We start from the raw sequence: 18,627 nt of genomic DNA on the forward strand, positions 1-18,627 counted from the left end.
GGGTATGTCTACAGAATATATTAATTGATGAAAATTGGGCTGTCTGCACTCTCAAAGTGCATGTTGTTGCCAAATGTATTTCATATGCTCCAAACCTAGTTCATAGTTGTTAGTTTCCTTTAATGCCAAACAAACACATACCAATCGTTGGTTAGAAGGCGATCGCCAAATTCGTCCTCGCTTTCTCCCGTGTCACTGGCTGTCGTGTCGTTTTCGTCGGTTTCGCTTGCATACGGTTCAAACCGATATGGCTCAATAGCTTCAGTTTCTTCTTCAATTTCGTTTTCGCTACCTGCCTCCACACTACAACCATCCGTTTCAATACATGCGTAATCTGTTGAATCGCTTAAGCCGCTGAAATCCGAGTCTGAATCCGAGCTAATGTCGCTATAGCTTGCTGTTCTTTCCGCCATGTTTGTTTGTGTTGGCATCACTATGTGACGTCACAGGAAAATGGACGGGTGTTTATAACGATGGTTAAAATCAGACACTTTGAAGCTTTTTTTAGGGATATTGCGTGATGGGTAAAATTTTGGAAAAAAACTTCGAAAAATATAATAAGCCACTGGGAACTGATTTTTAATGGTTTTAACCCTTCTGATATTGTGATAATGTTCCCCTTGAAGAGCTGAATGGGCACTACAGTTTCGTCTTAATGTGAAGATATTTAACAAGGGTTTTATGATGGTTATGGTTGGATGATTTCCGTTCTTTGCTATGGGAAATGCTTGTGTGCAGATTAATCAAGTTAATCAATTCATGTTACCATGAATTGATAAACGTGGACCCCGACTTAAACAAATTGAAAAACTTATTGGGGTGTTACCATTTAGTGGTCAATTGTACAGAATATGTACTGTACTGTGCAATCTACTAATAAAAGTTTCAATCAATCAATCAACCAGTTTCAGATACAATTGACTGATGCTCAAGAATTTAAATACTTCAGGCAGCCAATGCATATTTAAAAAAAAATCTAAATCAAACTTGGTTATGGAAGCCTGGTTTCCCAGTGATGTTTGCCTCTTTGAACGTGTTATTGTCTTAAAACGGCAATCCAAGACATCTTTGTTACCAAAAAAGGAATGCTGTACTTTATAGCCAAGGTTTTGTGCCTTCTCAAAAGAAAGCCCATCCAATTATGATGCTTGGCAATGTATGCAAGAGATGTAAGGTGTTCATTGGTAAAGGCCTACACTACATCAATGTGCAGATGGAAAAAGACTGATTTCTATGTCTCAGGGAGAGGTCTGGTTTGAACCCTTTGGCGCTTAATTAAAACAAAGATTCACTTGTTTCCCAAAGGGGAGCAGTTAGGGTTGAAATGTAACTAAATGGGTCCAAAATCCGGCTCTATATCGTTGGATGTCAGGGCAAGAGCGAGGGGAGTTACAAAGGGCAGGAAGTTGTAAAGAATAGGAGAAACTAAGTCAGTGAATCAACTGGGAAAGTAATGTGGATTAAAATGTAGTGTTTTTTTTAACAGACCAATACAACTTTGTTATCACAGATCCATCCATCCATCTTCTTCCACTTATCCGAGGTCGGGTCGCGGGGGCCGCAGCCTAAGCAGGGAAGCCCAGACTTCCCTCTCCCCAGCCACTTCGTCCAGCTCTTCCTGTGGGACCCCGAGGCGTTCCCAGGCCAGCCGGGAGACATAGTCTTCCCAACATGTCCTGGGTCTTCCCCGCGGCCTCCTACCGGTCGGACGTGCCCTAAACACCTCCCTAAGGAGGCGTTCGGGTGGCATCCTGACCAGATGCCCGAACCACCTCATCTGGCTCCTCTCCATGTGGAGGAGCAGCGGCTTTACTTTGAGCTCCCCCCAGATGGCAGAGCTTCTCACCCTATCTCTAAGGGAGAGACCCGCCACCCGGCGGAGGAAACTCATTTCGGCCGCTTGTACCCGTGATCTTGTCCTTTCGGTCATAACCCAAAGCTCATGACCATAGGTGAGGATGGGAACGTAGATCGACCGGTAAATTGAGAGCTTTGCCTTCCGGCTCAGCTCCTTTTTCACCACAACGGATCGATACAGCGTCCGCATTACTGAAGACGCCGCACCGATCCGCCTGTCGATCTCACGATCCACTCTTCCCTCACTCGTGAACAAGACTCCGAGGTACTTGAACTCCTCCACTTGGGGCAAGATCTCCTCCCCAACCCGGAGATGGCACTCCACCCTTTTCCGGGCGAGAACCATGGACTCGGACTTGGAGGTGCTGATTCTCATCCCAGTCGCTTCACACTCAGCTGCGAACCGATCCAGTGAGTTATCACAGATATGAAGCCCAATCCTCCCAATAATCCGGGCTTCATTTAAACGTCAAAGCTGGCAAATGTAAATAAATGACATACTACTCTTAAACATGAGCCTGTGTCAAGGTAAATAATCTTAATTCAGGGATGATGAAAGCCAGGACCTGCACTACTACTGCATACTTGCCAACCCTCCTGGATTTTCCGGGAGACTCCCGAAATTCAGCGCCTCTCCCGAAAACCTCCCGGGACAAATTTTCTACCGAAAATCTCCCGAAATTCAGGCGGAGCTGGAGGGGGCGTGGCCTGAGTCCGCTTTCTCACGATATAAACAGTGTGCCTGCCCAAACACATTATAACTAGAATGATCAAGGGCGAGTTCTTGGTTCCTTATGTGGGTTTATTGTTAGGCAGTTTCATTAACGTCCTCCCAGCGCGGTAACAACACACAAACCGTAAAGCAGTTCGTCTGCCGTAAACAGCAATGTTGTGACACTCTTAAACAGGACAATACTGCCATCTATAACATCAGTAACATATACGGCTTTTAGAGAGTGCAGTGCACAACTGCGCACACAACAAGGAGACGAAGCAGAAGAACGAGGAAGATACAGCCATGGCGACGCCGACGACGAGTAAGATGAAGAAATACGTTTTGTTGCACCTTTCCTGCCTGAGTCCGGTGATTAGTTGCAAATCTTGCTTTATTGATTGCTTGCACACAGCCAATCCAACACAAAACAAACTAGTCCCCGCCCGCACTCACGCTACCGCTCCCTCTCTTCTCTCGCCCACACACTCACTGACGTCACTCACCTCACATGCTCACCTATTAAAGGGCCACACACACACACACACACACACGCTACTCTCATAACAGCTTGTAAGTTCCAAGCCGCAGCTGCGATTGGACCTGGATAGCCTCCGGGAAGAAGTAGTGGACTACCAAGTGCTTGGCACTGAAGATCTTCCTCAGGAAGCAAAGATTGACCGGTTTTGGGCCATGCTAGAGAGAGATGGAAGATTCCAGACTCTAATGCATTTGATGAAAGCACTTTTGTGCGTGCCACATATCAATGCATCATCAGAGAGGGTGTTCAGCATGGTTAGAAAAATAGTGACAGAGAATAGAACAAGGATGGACAATTCAACCCTTAACTCAACAATGAGTAGATGAGTGTTATGTGTGTGTGTATATGTGTAAATAAATGAACACTGGAATTCAAGTATTTATTTTATTTATATATACACATATATATAATAAAATAAATATATATATAGCTAGAATTCACTGAAAGTCAAGTATTTCTTATATATATATATATATATATATATATATATATATCAGTGACATGCAGTCATCATGGAAAGAAAAAAAATGTAAAAAGAAAAAAAATTAATTAAATTGTTATATGTATCCAGTGATTATACTATAGAGTTATTTTCCATTTAACTTCACCAGTTTTAGATTATTTTTATTCAAAATCGCTGAATTTTCACATTTGCCGTTCAAATACTGAGAAGAGACGGTGCGGTGAACAGCAGCCAGTTGAGGCACGTCACTCAGTGCCTCAACATGGACGGACTCGGCTAACTGCTGGCCTGCTGTGCAGTGAGACCGTATTGCTATATGAATTTTATTATACATTTCCATAGTTTAGTTAGCTGAGGTATATAATGTACAGTGTATTTTGTCAACAACTGTATGTGTGTAACGTATTTCTTGCGCTGAGCGATCATAAAACGGCTGCAAAAGACGCACTGGCTGAGGCTCCAGTAGCCCCGCCTCCGGCACCCCCGCCGTAGAATTGTTATATCAACTAAAGCCCACACTTAAACTTTCCACGTGCAAGATTGAATCTATTTAAAAAAGTTATTTCATAAGAAGCCAAAAAGTGCAAAAACCATAATGTTCGTGTTGGAGGAGTTGTGAATGACTGCAGGGCCACAACATTAGGTACACCTGCAGATAATGTTCATAACATGAACATTATTGTTTTTGCACTTTTTGGCTTCTTATTAAATAACTTTTGTAACCTATTTTCATGGGCTTTCCTATTTGTGATGTTAAGTTCCTGTTATGCGCTGTTATACAGTATATGCCTTGAGCTCTTATTTTGAAGGCGCCAAGAGCGGAAGTGATGACATGTTGTAGTGGAGCGGAGGTTTTTGAAAGAAGGTAAATAAAGTGGTCCTCGTGTAAACTGGAGCCTCCGTGTTTGTTATTTTGTAGTTTCATACAGTATAGGCGACATTTATAAACCCTCGGTTACACTTTTTTAAATAGATTCAATCTTGCACGTGGAAAGTTTAAGTGAGGGCTTTAGTTGATATAACACTCTCGTCAGGGGGTTCATTAATCCAGCACAACAGCGGCAAATTTACTTTATTTATAAGTAAAGGTAAGACCATAATAACGTTTTTTTTATTAAATGGGCTTTTTTGTGTGCTACAGTTTGTATGTGTAAAGTTAAAGCTAAGTTAAAGTACCAATGATTGTCACACACACACTAGGTGTAATGAAATTTGTCCTCTGCATTTGACCCATCCCCTTGATCACCCCCTGGGAGGTGAGGGGAACAGTGGGCAGCAGCGGCGCCGCGCCCGGGAATCATTTTTGGTGATTTAACCCCCAATTCCAAGCCTTGATGCTGAGTGCCAAGCAGGGAAGAATGCTGGTATGAGCTTTTAAACATAACCCGTTAACTGCTGCCAATCAAATGGTGAATAAGATACTCTTTAGGGTTCATATGTTTGTAAATCTGACTGTGATGAAGTCAGTGCCTCACCAGCCATCAACCTCACCGCACGTCACTGATATATATATATATATATATATATATATATGAAATACTTGACTTGGTGAATTCTAGTTGTAAATATACTCCTCCCCTCTTAACCACGCCCCCACCCCCCTACCCCCACCTCCCGAAATCGGAGGTCTCAAGGTTGGCAAGTATGTACTACTGTTTAGTCACATTTGATGAGGAAACTTTTAAATCTGACATTGGACTGACCGTCAATGGAATGTCAGTTCCTACTGAGCACAAACGTGCTGATTACTAATCACCACGTCTTGTCATCCACATCATTCACATGTAGAATATCACACCTGGAGGTTTGGAACCTCTCTAGATTACCTGTTTATCCTTCAATTGCACTCCCTTAGAGCCAAACCAGATCCATGGCTCTCCACTTTACGTAGTTATGAACAAGACAGTAATTGCTCTTGCACCAAACATTCCCGAGTCATATATTTAGGAGGCTAAAGAGCCACAGAAGCTTCAGTCTTGTTAAAGGGCACAGACTCATTCAAGGCGAAAGGGGACTAAACGACACCGAGCAACTGCCTGTCCTGGAAATTTAATCTGAATGTGAATCCCCTAGAGACTAATCAATCTGAAACCCAAGCCTGTGAGCAGACATCACATAAATGGTTAAGGAGCGTGCCCTGAGGATGTGAGCAGCGCAAATTAAAATGTCAAAATGGTACTTTGGAACATATTTACTTTGCTTCTTATACTGTAGGAAGTATTCCCATCCCCATTGTTCATAACTGATAAAATTGCAATTCCAAAAATTGATGATGGTGTTTAATATGACCTGATGTGACTAACTAAGAGCATTGTTGGGGGGGACACTTTTTAACAGAATCTAGTAGCTTAATTTTGCAAACACCACACCCACGGTTTATATATTTTTAAGAAGCTTCAAGTCTGAGGAATGTCAGTATGTATGTTGGTAGTAGGGATGTCCCGATCCAGGTTTTTGCACTTCCGATCCGATACCGATACTGACCAATACCGATACTGACCGATACTGGCCTATCCGAGCATGTATTAAAGTTTAAAGTTATTTAGCCTACTTAGTTGTCAGAATCATGTTGAAAAGGGTTTTAGTACTCTTGATAACAACTAGCCAGCTGAATTAGGGGAGTTTGAATAATACACAATGGTTGGTAACAAGAAACTGACCTGTTTATTCAAGGATAAACACAAAATAGACAAAATTATACATGACAAACAGAAATGGCATCATTGAACTAGGGCTGGGCGATATGGCATTTTTTTAATATTGCGATATTTTAAGGCCATATTGCGATACACGATATATATCTCGATATTTTGCCTTAGCCTTGAATGAACACTTGATGCATATAATCACAGCAGTATGATGATTCTATGTGTTTTGATTGATTGATTGAGACTTTTATTAGTAGGTTGCACAGTGAAGTACATATTCCGTACAATTGACCACTAAATGGTAACACCCCAATAAGTTTTTCAACTTGTTTAAGTCGGGGTCCACTTAAATTGATTCATGATACAGATATATACTATCAGATATATACTATCATCATAATACAGTCTTCACACAAGATAATCACATTGAATTATTTACATTATTTATAATCCAGGGTGTGGAGGGGGGCGCCGGATGTAAGTGTCAAAAAGACAGCCAAAAGAGTTTGATATGAGAATAAAATTAAAGTTAAAATATAGGGTAGAAATGCACCCATTTGCAGGAAATGTAGTCTTGATTTTCAAAATGTTCTTTCAAGGCTTGCATGTCTACATTAAAACATTCTTCTTCATACTGCATTAATATATGCTACTTTTAAACTTTCATGCAGAGAAGGAAATCACAACTAAAAAAATCACAAATTTTTTCATACGGTGTTGATGTGGAAATTTTTGCCTCGGCATTTTGATGGTGTGGACGTGTGGCACCGAATGGAGATAAGCGTCTCGACAGACGTTACAATATTTGAACAATGATGACGAAAACTGTTTTCTCTGTCGTGTCCGTGTGTCGAAAATTGTTATGCGCTTATTTTTTTTATTTGATTTTGTGCGTGGCATAGATTTGCTATGCGCAGAGGACGCTTAAACAGTGCGCAATTGCACAGGCGCGCACCTTAGAGGGAGCGTTGCTCGCACGGCTGCGCTAGCATCACAGCTAACGTTAGCCATGCTGCTACCTCTCTGCTCGGGGAGGGCGCATACGTATGTGACGTATGACGTGACAGTATGTGACGTATGACGTGACAGGATGTGACGTATGACGTGACAGTATGTGACGTATGACGTGACAGTATGTGACGTATGACGTGACAGTATGTGACGTATGACGTGACAGTATGTGACGTATGACGTGACAGTATGTGACGTATGACGTGACAGGATGTGACGTATGACGTGACAGTATGTGACGTATGACGTGACAGTATGTGACGTATGACGTGACAGTATGTGACGTATGACGTGACAGTATGTGACGTATGTAGTGACAGTATGTGACGTATGTAAGAAGGTGCACTTGCTGTCTGTGAGAGGGAGACACAGGAAAGAGTGAGAAGAGCCTGTCGTGTAATGCCAGCAGCTAAAAGCAACTGCGTGAGAATCCACAGACCTGTGGATGTGTTGAAGGTGTGCTGGAAAATGCGGAACGGCAATAGGGAGCAGCAGAAAAGTGGAATGTATTATTTAAATCTGTGCGTTGGAAAACACGGACCGGAGTTTTTTTTAAACTGGATCTGGATCGGCATTTTCCCATGCCTTGCCGATACGCATTTTTTGGCAAATATCGGATCGGGACATCCCTAGTTGGTAGTAGTACAAAATGATCGACTGTTTACTGATAAATGACATTTCCGTCCTATCAAAACCCCATCTATCTGAAACATGAACTTTTCGTTAATCAAAAGGTCACCTTCTCTTCAAAATACAGCAACGTAGTTACAAGAGCATCAATGTAGGCGATGTACAATTTTTCAAACCTAATCAGAGAATTTAGACCGCATGCAAACGTTTGTGAGTGTGAGTCAACTTTACTCATTTTTAAGGCCCTGGACACTTCACTGGCTGAGGGACCATAAATGAACAATTCAAGTGAATAAATGTGACCTAGTTCTAGAAAAACAGGCAATCTCCCTGTGGTTAAAACAAGCATTCCATTTCAAAATGCCTCCTTAGTCTGGGGCTCTTATTTTAAAAATGGCTAGCTATGAACTAAAAATACAGTTTAAGAGACTAAATGAATGACACTATGCATTTTGATATTTTAATATATTTCAAAGTTAAAGTACCACTGATAGTCACACGCACACACTAGGTGTGGTGAAATTACCCTCTGTATTTGAGCCATCCCCTTGTTCCACCCCCTGAGAGGTGAGGGGAGCAGTGAACAGCAGTGGTGGCCGCGCTCGGGAACCATTTTGGTGATTTAACCCCCAATTCCAACACTTGATGCTGAGTGCCAAGCAGGGAGGTAATGTGTCAGGTTCAAACACTGATGACATCTATTATATAGATAGACAGTACTTTATTGATTCCTTCAGGAGAGTTCCCTCAAACAAGACAAGAAGCAAAGAATTAAACAGAGACAGAATTAAATTTGTCTCAAATGAGGAGAGACGTCTGGGCTGTACTCTTCTTATACCAGGGGTCGGAAACCCGCGGCTCCGGAGCCGCATGCGGCTCTTTGATCACTCTGATGCGGCTCAGCAGCTTACTTGCTGAACCCCCCAATTTTCCCGTGAGACTTCCGGATTTCAGTGCCTCTCACAGAAAACTCCCGGGATTAATATTCACCGATTTTCACTCTTACGGCTATAATAAGGGCGTGCCATGATGGTACAACATTTGGCGCCCTCTACAATCTGTATTAACAGCGTGCCAGTACAACATTTGTTATATAATATACATCTTCTGCTTGCACACGTACGTAACAGCAAGGCATACTTGGTCAACAGCCACACAGGTTACACTGACGGTGACCATATAAAACAACTTTAACACTCTTACTAATAATGCGCCACACTTTGAACCAAAACCAAACAAGGATGACAAACACATTTCGGGAGAACATCTGCACCTTAACACAACATAAACACAACAGAACATATACCCAGAATCCCATGCAGCCCTGACTCTTCCGGGCTACATTATACAACCCTGCTACCACCAAACCCCGCCCCCACCCCAAGCCTGCTTCCTCACACATCAACCCTCCCCCCCTCTCTGTGTGTCGGTTGAGGTGGGCGGGGTTTGGTAGCGGGGGTGTATAATGTATCCCGGAAGAGTTAGGGCTGCATGGGATTCTGGGTATTTGTCCTGTTGTGTTTATGTTGTGTTACGGTGCAGATGTTCTCCCGAAATGTGTTTGTCATTCTTGTTTGGTGTGGGTTCACAGTGTGGCGCATTATTAGTAAGAGTGTTAAAGTTTTTTTTATACCGCCACCGTCAGTGTAACCTGTGTGGTTGTTGACCAAGTATGCCTTGCTGTCGCCTACGTGAGCAAGCGGAAGCTACATTCAACTTGTGGCTGATCAGGCACGCTGGTTGTAGTGGGCGCTATATGCTGTACCATCACGGCACGCATGACGCTGACAAGCGTTATTCATTTAAATCCGCGTGCCGCACCAGTTTAAAAATTCCATAAAAAGGTGTGTGCAGCGTGTCTGAGACCCGTGGTTATACATAGCACAAAGCAAAAAAAATAACTTTGTATGCAGTGTTTTTTCATTTAAAATTTCAAAAATTCTTGCAGCTCCCATTGTTTTTTATGATTTGTGAAACTGGTCAAAATGGCTCTTTGACTGGTAAAGGTTGCCGACCCCTGTCTTATACAGTCTCCCAGCACGCTCTGACGAAAAATTGTACGTCTCCTCTTTTATTTGGACTTTCCCTGATTACATGGCAACAGCTGTTTCTAAGGGACGGGGGGTCGTAAACAGGTGCTGCCTTTGGCCACAAAACAGTTCAAAGAAAAGGTCGTAAAACATTTCAAAGAAGCGGTGCCTGTACGGATTCGCTTTGTAGTTCTCGGGTCTGGACAATATCTTTCTGTTGATTACAATACATGAAAGAAACAGAACACCTTCATCCTACGCAGAGGAGTTTTACAAGTCTTCTCGGTAGGTTCAAAGACAGCTTTTGTCTTCTCGCCGGGAACTCATGGCAACACAAAGTTTTGTGATAACTTAGATACAATTATTCTGACATAATGGGTCCCATTTTTATAGTCTTTGGTACGAGGTAGAGGTAGGTCACGACCTACCGATCTCAGGGCGGACACTCTAACCACAAGGCCACTGAGTTGTGAAGTTAATATTTTTTTTAAACATCAACGGCTGGTAGATAAGACCAAATGGAGCTATTACACTGAGTGGGGAAAACCATTTGATTCAACAGATTTTTTGAAAGCTGACATTTTTTGTCATTAGGCTAATGTGTGAGTTAATTGTAAGGACCACTTAAGGGACGGAGTGTATGAACTACAAAATTGTGCAAAATTGCCCAACCAAACAAACCACTTCCAGTACAAAACACACTACACGGTACGAAAGAGTATTAGTACGAAAGCCCCCTGCATACGGAACATTGTTAATTATGCATGCAGAATGTGTCGTATTTGATTTGAAGCTCTTGAGCCAGCAAAATGATACATGGCAAGATGCTGACCTTTATCATTCAACCACACTACGACAAAGATTTGAAATAGCCTTGGTTTCTAGTTGTTGCTTGAACCTCAGAAAAAAAAAAAAAAGAACATCCGAGAGTCATTTGCAATTCATTTGTGATTTAACATTTGCTGTGGCTGTGGGCAATGTCATATTTGTATGCAGCATGATCATTGCGACAGGACAGACAGCTTGCAGTGTCAATAATTCATGTCTCTGCGGGGCCAACAATTTTCTGCTTGTCACTGCGGCATCAAATTAAGGGCCGCACAAAGTAAATGCATGTATATTACTTGCAACACGACCGGCTGACCACTTATTTTCTACGTCCTAAGGCGTAGCAGCAGCAATGTCGTTGATTGTTGTTTCTACAAACCCCGTTTCCATATGAGTTGGGAAATTGTGTTAGATGTAAATATAAACGGAATACAATGATTTGCAAATCATTTTCAACCCATATTCAATTGAATGCACTACAAAGACAAGATATTTGATGGTTTTTTTTGCAAATAATAATTAACTTAGAATTTCATGGCTGCAACAAAGTAGTTGGGAAAGGGCATATTCACCACTGTGTTACATGGCCTTTCCTTTTAACAACTCTCAGTAAACGTTTGTGAACTGAGGAGACACATTTTTGAAGCTTCTCAGGTGGAATTCTTTCCCATTCTTGCTTGATGTACAGCTTAAGTTGTTCAACAGTCCGGGGGTCTCCGTTGTGCTATTTTAGGCTTCATAATGCACCACACATTTTCAATGGGAGACAGGTCTGGACTACAGGCAGGCCAGTCTAGTACCTGCACTCTTTTACTATGTAACACGTGGCTTGGCATTGTCTTGCTGAAATAAGCAGGGGCGTCCATGGTAACGTTGCTTGGATGGCAACATATGTTGCTCCAAAACCTGTATGTACCTTTCAGCATTAATGGTGCCTTCACAGATGTGTAAGTTACCCATGTCTTGAGCACTTATACACCCCCATACCATCACACATGCTGGCTTTTCAACTTTGCGCCTATAACATCCCGGATGGTTCTTTTCCTCTTTGGTCCGGAGGACACAACATCCACAGTTTCCAAAAACAATTTGAAATGTGGACTCGTCAGACACACTTTTCCACTTTGTATCAGTCCATCTTAGATGAGCTCAGGCCCAGCAAAGCCGACGGCGCTTCTGGGTGTTGTTGATAAACGGTTTTCCCCTTGCATAGGAGAGTTTTAACTTGCACTTACAGATGTAGCGACCAACTGTAGTTACTGATAGTGGGTTTCTGAAGTGTTCCTGAGCCCATGTGGTGATATCCTTTACACACTGATGTCGCTTGTTGATGCAGTACAGCCTGAGGGATCATAGGTCACGGGCTTAGCTGCTTACGTGCAGTGATTTCTCCAGATTCTCTGAACCCTTTGATGATATTACGGAGCGTAGATGGTGAAATCCCTAAATTCCTTGCAATAGCTGCTTGAGAAAGGTTTTTCTTAAACCGTTCAACAATTTGCTCACACATTTGTTGACAAAGTGGTGACCCTCGCCCCATCCTTGTTTGTGAATGACTGAGCATTTCATGGAATCTACTTTTACACCCAATCATGGCACCCACCTGTTCCCAATTAGCCTGCACACCTGTGGGATGTTCCAAATAAGTGTTTGATGAGCATTCCTCAACTTTATCAGTATTTATTGCCACCTTTCCCAACTTCTTTGTCACGTGTTGCTGGCATCAAATTCTAAAGTTAATGATTATTTGCAAAAAAAAAAATGTTTATCAGTTTGAACATCAAATATGTTGTCTTTGTAGCATATTCAACTGAATATGGGTTGAAAATGATTTACAAATCATTGTATTCTGTTTATATTTACATCTTACACAATTTCCCAACTTATATGGAAACGGGGTTTGTATTTATAAGGCTTGTTTAGGGATCCTTAAGCATATCCACGAGGCAAAGGGCACATATGTTTCAACCACATGCATATTTGCTTGCATGTGAGGGATAGGACGTTACTTCATGAAGAAGCACACGGATGCCCTGCAGAGACAGTAATCAGCAGCTGGTTCTTAAATATTATACGCAAGAAATACTGCCTAAACCTGTGCTCTCTAACAGGTATCTTTAAATTCAGGTTTCACACAGTAGAGCACTGGCTTTTCCACAGTCACATTTAAAGTGAGTGATAAGAGCAAGTGCACCAAATACAGTATACATCGGGGGAATGTATGCATTGTTTGGCTCCTTTCTGCACCGTCTACAGCCGGGGTGCTCATTACGTCGATCGCGAGCTACCGGTCGATCGTGGAGGGTGTGTCGGTCGATCACCAGCCAGGCATTAAAAAAATTTCCTAAAAATGAGCGATCATAAATCTTCACTATAACGTCACTTTCGTCACTTGATTGACATTCACGGCACCCGAGGGTCTTCTGAGATGACGCTGGCTGCTGCCAGCTCATTAAAATTACCGACAGGAAGGCGAGAAACACTTTATTTCAATAGTACCTGTCGTCAAAACTCCAAAGACCGACTGCACAGTTGCACAATAAAAGCGCTTCTTCATCCTGCCTGCGCTAACAAAATAAGAGTCTCAGAAAGCTGGCGTGCACAAGCTAGCAAGCTACGGAGTTTGCCGACAATGTATTTCTTGTAAAGTGTATACAAAGGAGTACGGAAGCTGGACAAATAAGATGCCCAAAACCAACCACTTTCATGTGGTATTGGACAGAAAGGAGGACTTTTTTCTCCTCCATTCGAAAATGCGGACGTTATCATCACAACTGTCTGATTCCAATCAATGCAAGTCATCAGAATCAGGTAATACACCAACTTATATTCTTGTCTTCATGAAAGAAAGGAATCTATATGTGTTAAACATGCTTGTATTATCTTTAAACACCTTTAACTTATTAACAATATTAACTATATGTGTTAAACATGCTTGTATTATCTTTAAACACCTTTAACTTATTAACAATATTAACTATGTGTTAAACATGCTTGTATTATCTTTAAATACCTTTAAGTTGTTAACAATACTAACTATATGTATTAAACATTCTTGTATTATCATTAAACACCTTTAATTTATTAACAATATTAATTATGTGTTAAACATGCTTGTATTATTTTTAAACACCTTTAACTTATTAACAATATTAACTATAAGTGTTAAACATACTTGTATTATCATTAAACACCGTTATTTTTTAACAATATTAACTATATGTGTGAAACATGCTTGCATTATCTTTAAACACCTTTAACTTGTTAACAATATTAACTATATGTATTAAACATACTTGTATTATCATTAAACACCTTTAATTTTTTAACAAAATTAACTATGTGTTAAACATGCTTGCATTATCTTTAAACACCTTTAGCTTGTTAACAATATTAACTATGTGTTAAACATGCTTGTATTATCTTTAAACACCTTTTAACTTGTTAAAAATATTAACTATATGTGTTAAACATGCCTGTATTATCTTTAAACACCTTTAACTTGTTAACAATATTAACTATATGTATTAAACATACTTGTATTATCATTAAACACCTTTAATTTTTTAACAAAATTAACTATGTGTTAAACATGCTTGCATTATCTTTAAACACCTTTAGCTTGTTAACAATATTAACTATGTGTTAAACATGCTTGTATTATCTTTAAACACCTTTTAACTTGTTAAAAATATTAACTATATGTGTTAAACATGCTTGTATTATCTTTAAACACCTTTAACTTGTTAACAATATTAACTATATGTGTTAAACATGCTTGTATTATCTGTAAACACCTTTACCTTATTAACAATATTAACTACAAATGTTAAACATGCTTGTATTATCATTCAACACCTTTAACTTGTTAACAATATTAACTATATGTATTAAACATACTTATATTATCATTAAACACCTTTAATTTTTTAACAATATTAACTATATGTGTTAAACATGCTTGCATTATCATTAAACACCTTTAACTTGTTAACAAAAACATATATTTCATAAATAAGTAAATATGAATTATATATATGAATGAGGTAGATCCCCACGACTTGATCAATTGAAAAGTAGCTTGCCTGCAGAAAAAGTATGAGCACCCCTGATCTACAGTTATCTTAACCTCAGGTACCGGAGTCCTGTAAGATTACCCCTTCATTATTTTCATGTGAGATTTTGTTCAATTTATATTCCGCCGTCATAAAAATGCACACATGCAAGCCTTGATCTTCAAGGCCATGAAACTGACAATTAAACGATTAACTACATTAATTGGGTAAGTAAAAGTAAAGTAATTACAGATGTCCGATAATATCGGACTGCCGATATTATCGGCCGATAAATGCTTTAAAATGTAATATCGGAAATTATAGGTATCGGTTTCAAACAGTACAATTTATGACTTTTTAAAACGCCGCTGTGTACACGGACGTAGGGAGAAGTACAGAGCGCCGGCCCAATCACATAATATCTACGGCTTTTCACACACACAAGTGAATGTAACGCATACTTGGTCAACAGCCATACAGGTCACACTGAGAGTGGCTGTATAAACAACTTTAACACTGTTACAAATATGCGCCACACTGTGAACCCACACCAAACAAGAATGACAAACACATTTCGGGAGAACATCCGCACCGTAGCACAACATAAACAAAACAGAACAAATACCCAGAACCCCTTGCAGCACTAACTCTTCCGGGACGCTACAATATACACCCGCCCGCTACCCCCTACACCCAACTCCAACCCCGCCCACCTCAACATACTCATGCTCTCTCAGGGAGAGCATGTCCCAAATTCCAAGCTGCTGTTTTGAGGCATGTTAAAAAAAAAAAAAGCACTTTGTGACTTCAATTATAAATATGGCAGTTGGTATTTTTTTCCATAACTTGAGTTGATTTATTTTAGAAAATCTTGTTACATTGTTTAATGCATCACAACAAAATTAGGCAAAATAATGTGTTAATTCCACGACTGTATATATCGGTATCGGTTGATATCAGTATCGGTAATTAAGAGTTGGACAATACCGGAATATCGGCAAAAAAGCCATTATCGGACATCTCTAATCTTAACCTCAGGTCCCGGAGTCCTGGCTGTATACCCTTTCATTTTTTTGATGTGAGATTTTGTTCAATTTATATTCCCCCATCGTAAAAATGCACACATGCAAGCCTCGATCTTCAAGGCCAGCAAACCCGACAATTAAATGGTTAACTACATTAATTGGGTGTGTAAAAGTAAAGATCAAACCTGCCGTTTATAATAATTCTATGCTAACCCTTAAAAGTACAAAGGGGCCTTTGTATTTGTAGATTTTGGTTTCATTTTGAAGGACATCAAGTAGTTCCACAGGAGCCAACTTTATGTTGTCAGGAAGATCAAACAATGCAAATTTTTTGGGGGGAAGATTTTTGCTATGCTCCTACATTATTCATCTATGTGTTTGCTCCACTGCTTTGCTTGCTGACAGGGGCTTGACTAATGAATGTTTTTTTATTTGATTAAAAACATGGATTTTTCAGTACCACTCTGCCGGTTTAGGTCTTTATAAAAATCTCCCTTAAAGACTCTTATGGTATGCTCTCAGTATAGAATACACACTCAGCAGGGCAAAATCTGCATTGTACTGGCATTCTTGTCTTTGTATCACTACTTTTAGGGTTCGTACACACAAATTCAAGCACTTTTTAAGTTAAGGACTTTCAAGATCAATTTTTCAGTTTTTCCAGTACTCTTCAAAAGGCGAAAACCTGTGTGAATCAATCCATAGCCTTGTTGTTTGAAGTCACCAAATGCTGTCTGTAGGAAAAATACGGAACATCTGCTAAAACCCAAGCCTAACATTGAACCAGCAGTTATCATTAACTGAATGGGGCATAGAAAATGAAGCAGTGTGACTATTCAATGTCATTGGTGTTTGCAAACGTGTCTCCATTTATGTTATTTTTCAATTTTTTTGTTTTTTTCTTACTTACAGCACTCAATGACATGGAAACAGCACGGATTGATTCACAACGTATTTGTGCTTGTAAACTGCATAATGTGATATAAATACATGCAAAATGTCAATTTAACTCATTTATTAACAAAACTGCTCTACATTAATATAAGGATAATACATTAAAGGGGTAGATGAGATCCGCTCGGAGTTCCTTAAGGCTCTGGATTGGCAGACCGGGGTGGTGGTTCCTCTCTTTAAGAAGGGGAACCGGAGGGTGTGTTCTAACTATCGTGGGATCACACTCCTCAGCCTTCCCGGTAAGGTCTATTCAGGTGTACTGGAGAGGAGGCTACGCCGGATAGTCGAACCTCGGATTCAGGAGGAACAGTGTGGTTTTCGTCCTGGTCGTGGAACTGTGGACCAGCTCTATACTCTCGCCAGGGTCCTTGAGGGTGCATGGGAGTTTGCCCAACCAGTCTACATGTGCTTTGTGGACTTGGAGAAGGCATTCGACCGTGTCCCTCGGGAGGTCCTGTGGGGAGTGCTCAGAGAGTATGGGGTATCGGACTGTCTGATTGTGGCAGTCCGCTCCCTCTTTGTTCAGTGCCAGAGCTTGGTCCGCATTGCCGGCAGTAAGTCGGACACGTTTCCAGTGAGGGTTGGACTCCGCCAAGGCTGCCCTTTGTCACCGATTCTGTTCATAACTTTTATGGACAGAATTTCTAGGTGCAGTCAAGGCGTTGAGGGGATCTGGTTTGGTGACTGCAAGATTAGGTCTCTGCTTTTTGCAGATGATGTGGTCCTGATGGCTTCATCTGGCCAGGATCTTCAGCTCTCACTGGATCGGTTCGCAGCCGAGTGTGAAGCGACTGGGATGGGAATCAGAACCTCCAAGTCCGAGTCCATGGTTCTCGCCCGGAAAAGGGTGGAGTGCCATCTCCGGGTTGGGCAGGAGACCCTGCCCCAAGTGGAGGAGTTCAAGTATCTCGGAGTCTTGTTCACGAGTGAGGGAAGAGTGGATCGTGAGATCGACAGGCGGATCGGTGCGGCGTCTTCAGTAATGCGGACGCTGTATCGATCCGTTGTGATGAAGAAGGAGCTGAGCCGGAAGGCAAAGCTCTCAATTTACCGGTCGGTCTACGTTCCCATCCTCACCTATGGTCATGAGCTTTGGGTTATGACCGAAAGGACAAGATCACGGGTACAAGCGGCCGAAATTAGTTTCCTCCGCCGGGTGGCGGGTCTCTCCCTTAGAGATAGGGTGAGAAGCTCTGCCATCCGGGGGGAGCTCAAAGTAAAGCCGCTGCTCCTCCACATCGAAAGGAGCCAGATGAGGTGGTTCGGGCATCTGGTCAGGATGCCACCCGAACGCCTCCCTAGGGAGGTGTTTAGGGCACATCCGACCGGTAGGAGGCCGCGTGGAAGACCCAGGACACGTTGGGAAGACTATGTCTCCCGGCTGGCCTGGGAACGCCTCGGGGTCCCACAGGAAGAGCTGGACGAAGTGGCTGGGGAGAGGGAAGTCTGGGCTTCCCTGCTTAGGCTGCTGCCCCCGCGACCCGACCTCGGATAAGCGGAAGAAGATGGATGGATGGATCTAAGCCTACTGTTCAAATATTTAGGCTACAAACTTCTGTTTTTAATGCATGTCTCTCGTTAGTTTTTGTATGGTTTTAATTCCATCTAAATGTTACCAATGAAAATAAACTCAGACGACTAAAATGAAAATATAAATGTCAACTTCTTTTCTATAACTTGGTCATTCACAATCTTGCAACTGTCTGCTAGCCATGGCACTCAGTGTTTACTTTAGCCATATTATGCGCTAACGTCAGCTGAGCTTAGGTTTTTAGTTGAGTTAGTTTAGTTAACCTTATCATTTATCATTGACAAACGCTGGCTTTTTTCCTTTCATAGCTCGTAATAACTGTCCGTAATTAACATGTCATCT

The 18,627-nt window shown here is 41.4% G+C and overlaps 1 protein-coding gene across 8 annotated transcripts in view; it reads right to left on the reverse strand.

The window, feature by feature from the left end:
• Window positions 1–18,627, reverse strand: part of ncam1b (neural cell adhesion molecule 1b) — a 354,414-nt gene that overhangs the window by 189,766 nt on the left and 146,021 nt on the right. The window lies entirely within an intron of this gene.

Source organism: Nerophis lumbriciformis, linkage group LG17, assembly GCF_033978685.3.
Source record: "Nerophis lumbriciformis linkage group LG17, RoL_Nlum_v2.1, whole genome shotgun sequence".
NCBI lineage: Eukaryota > Metazoa > Chordata > Actinopteri > Syngnathiformes > Syngnathidae > Nerophis > Nerophis lumbriciformis.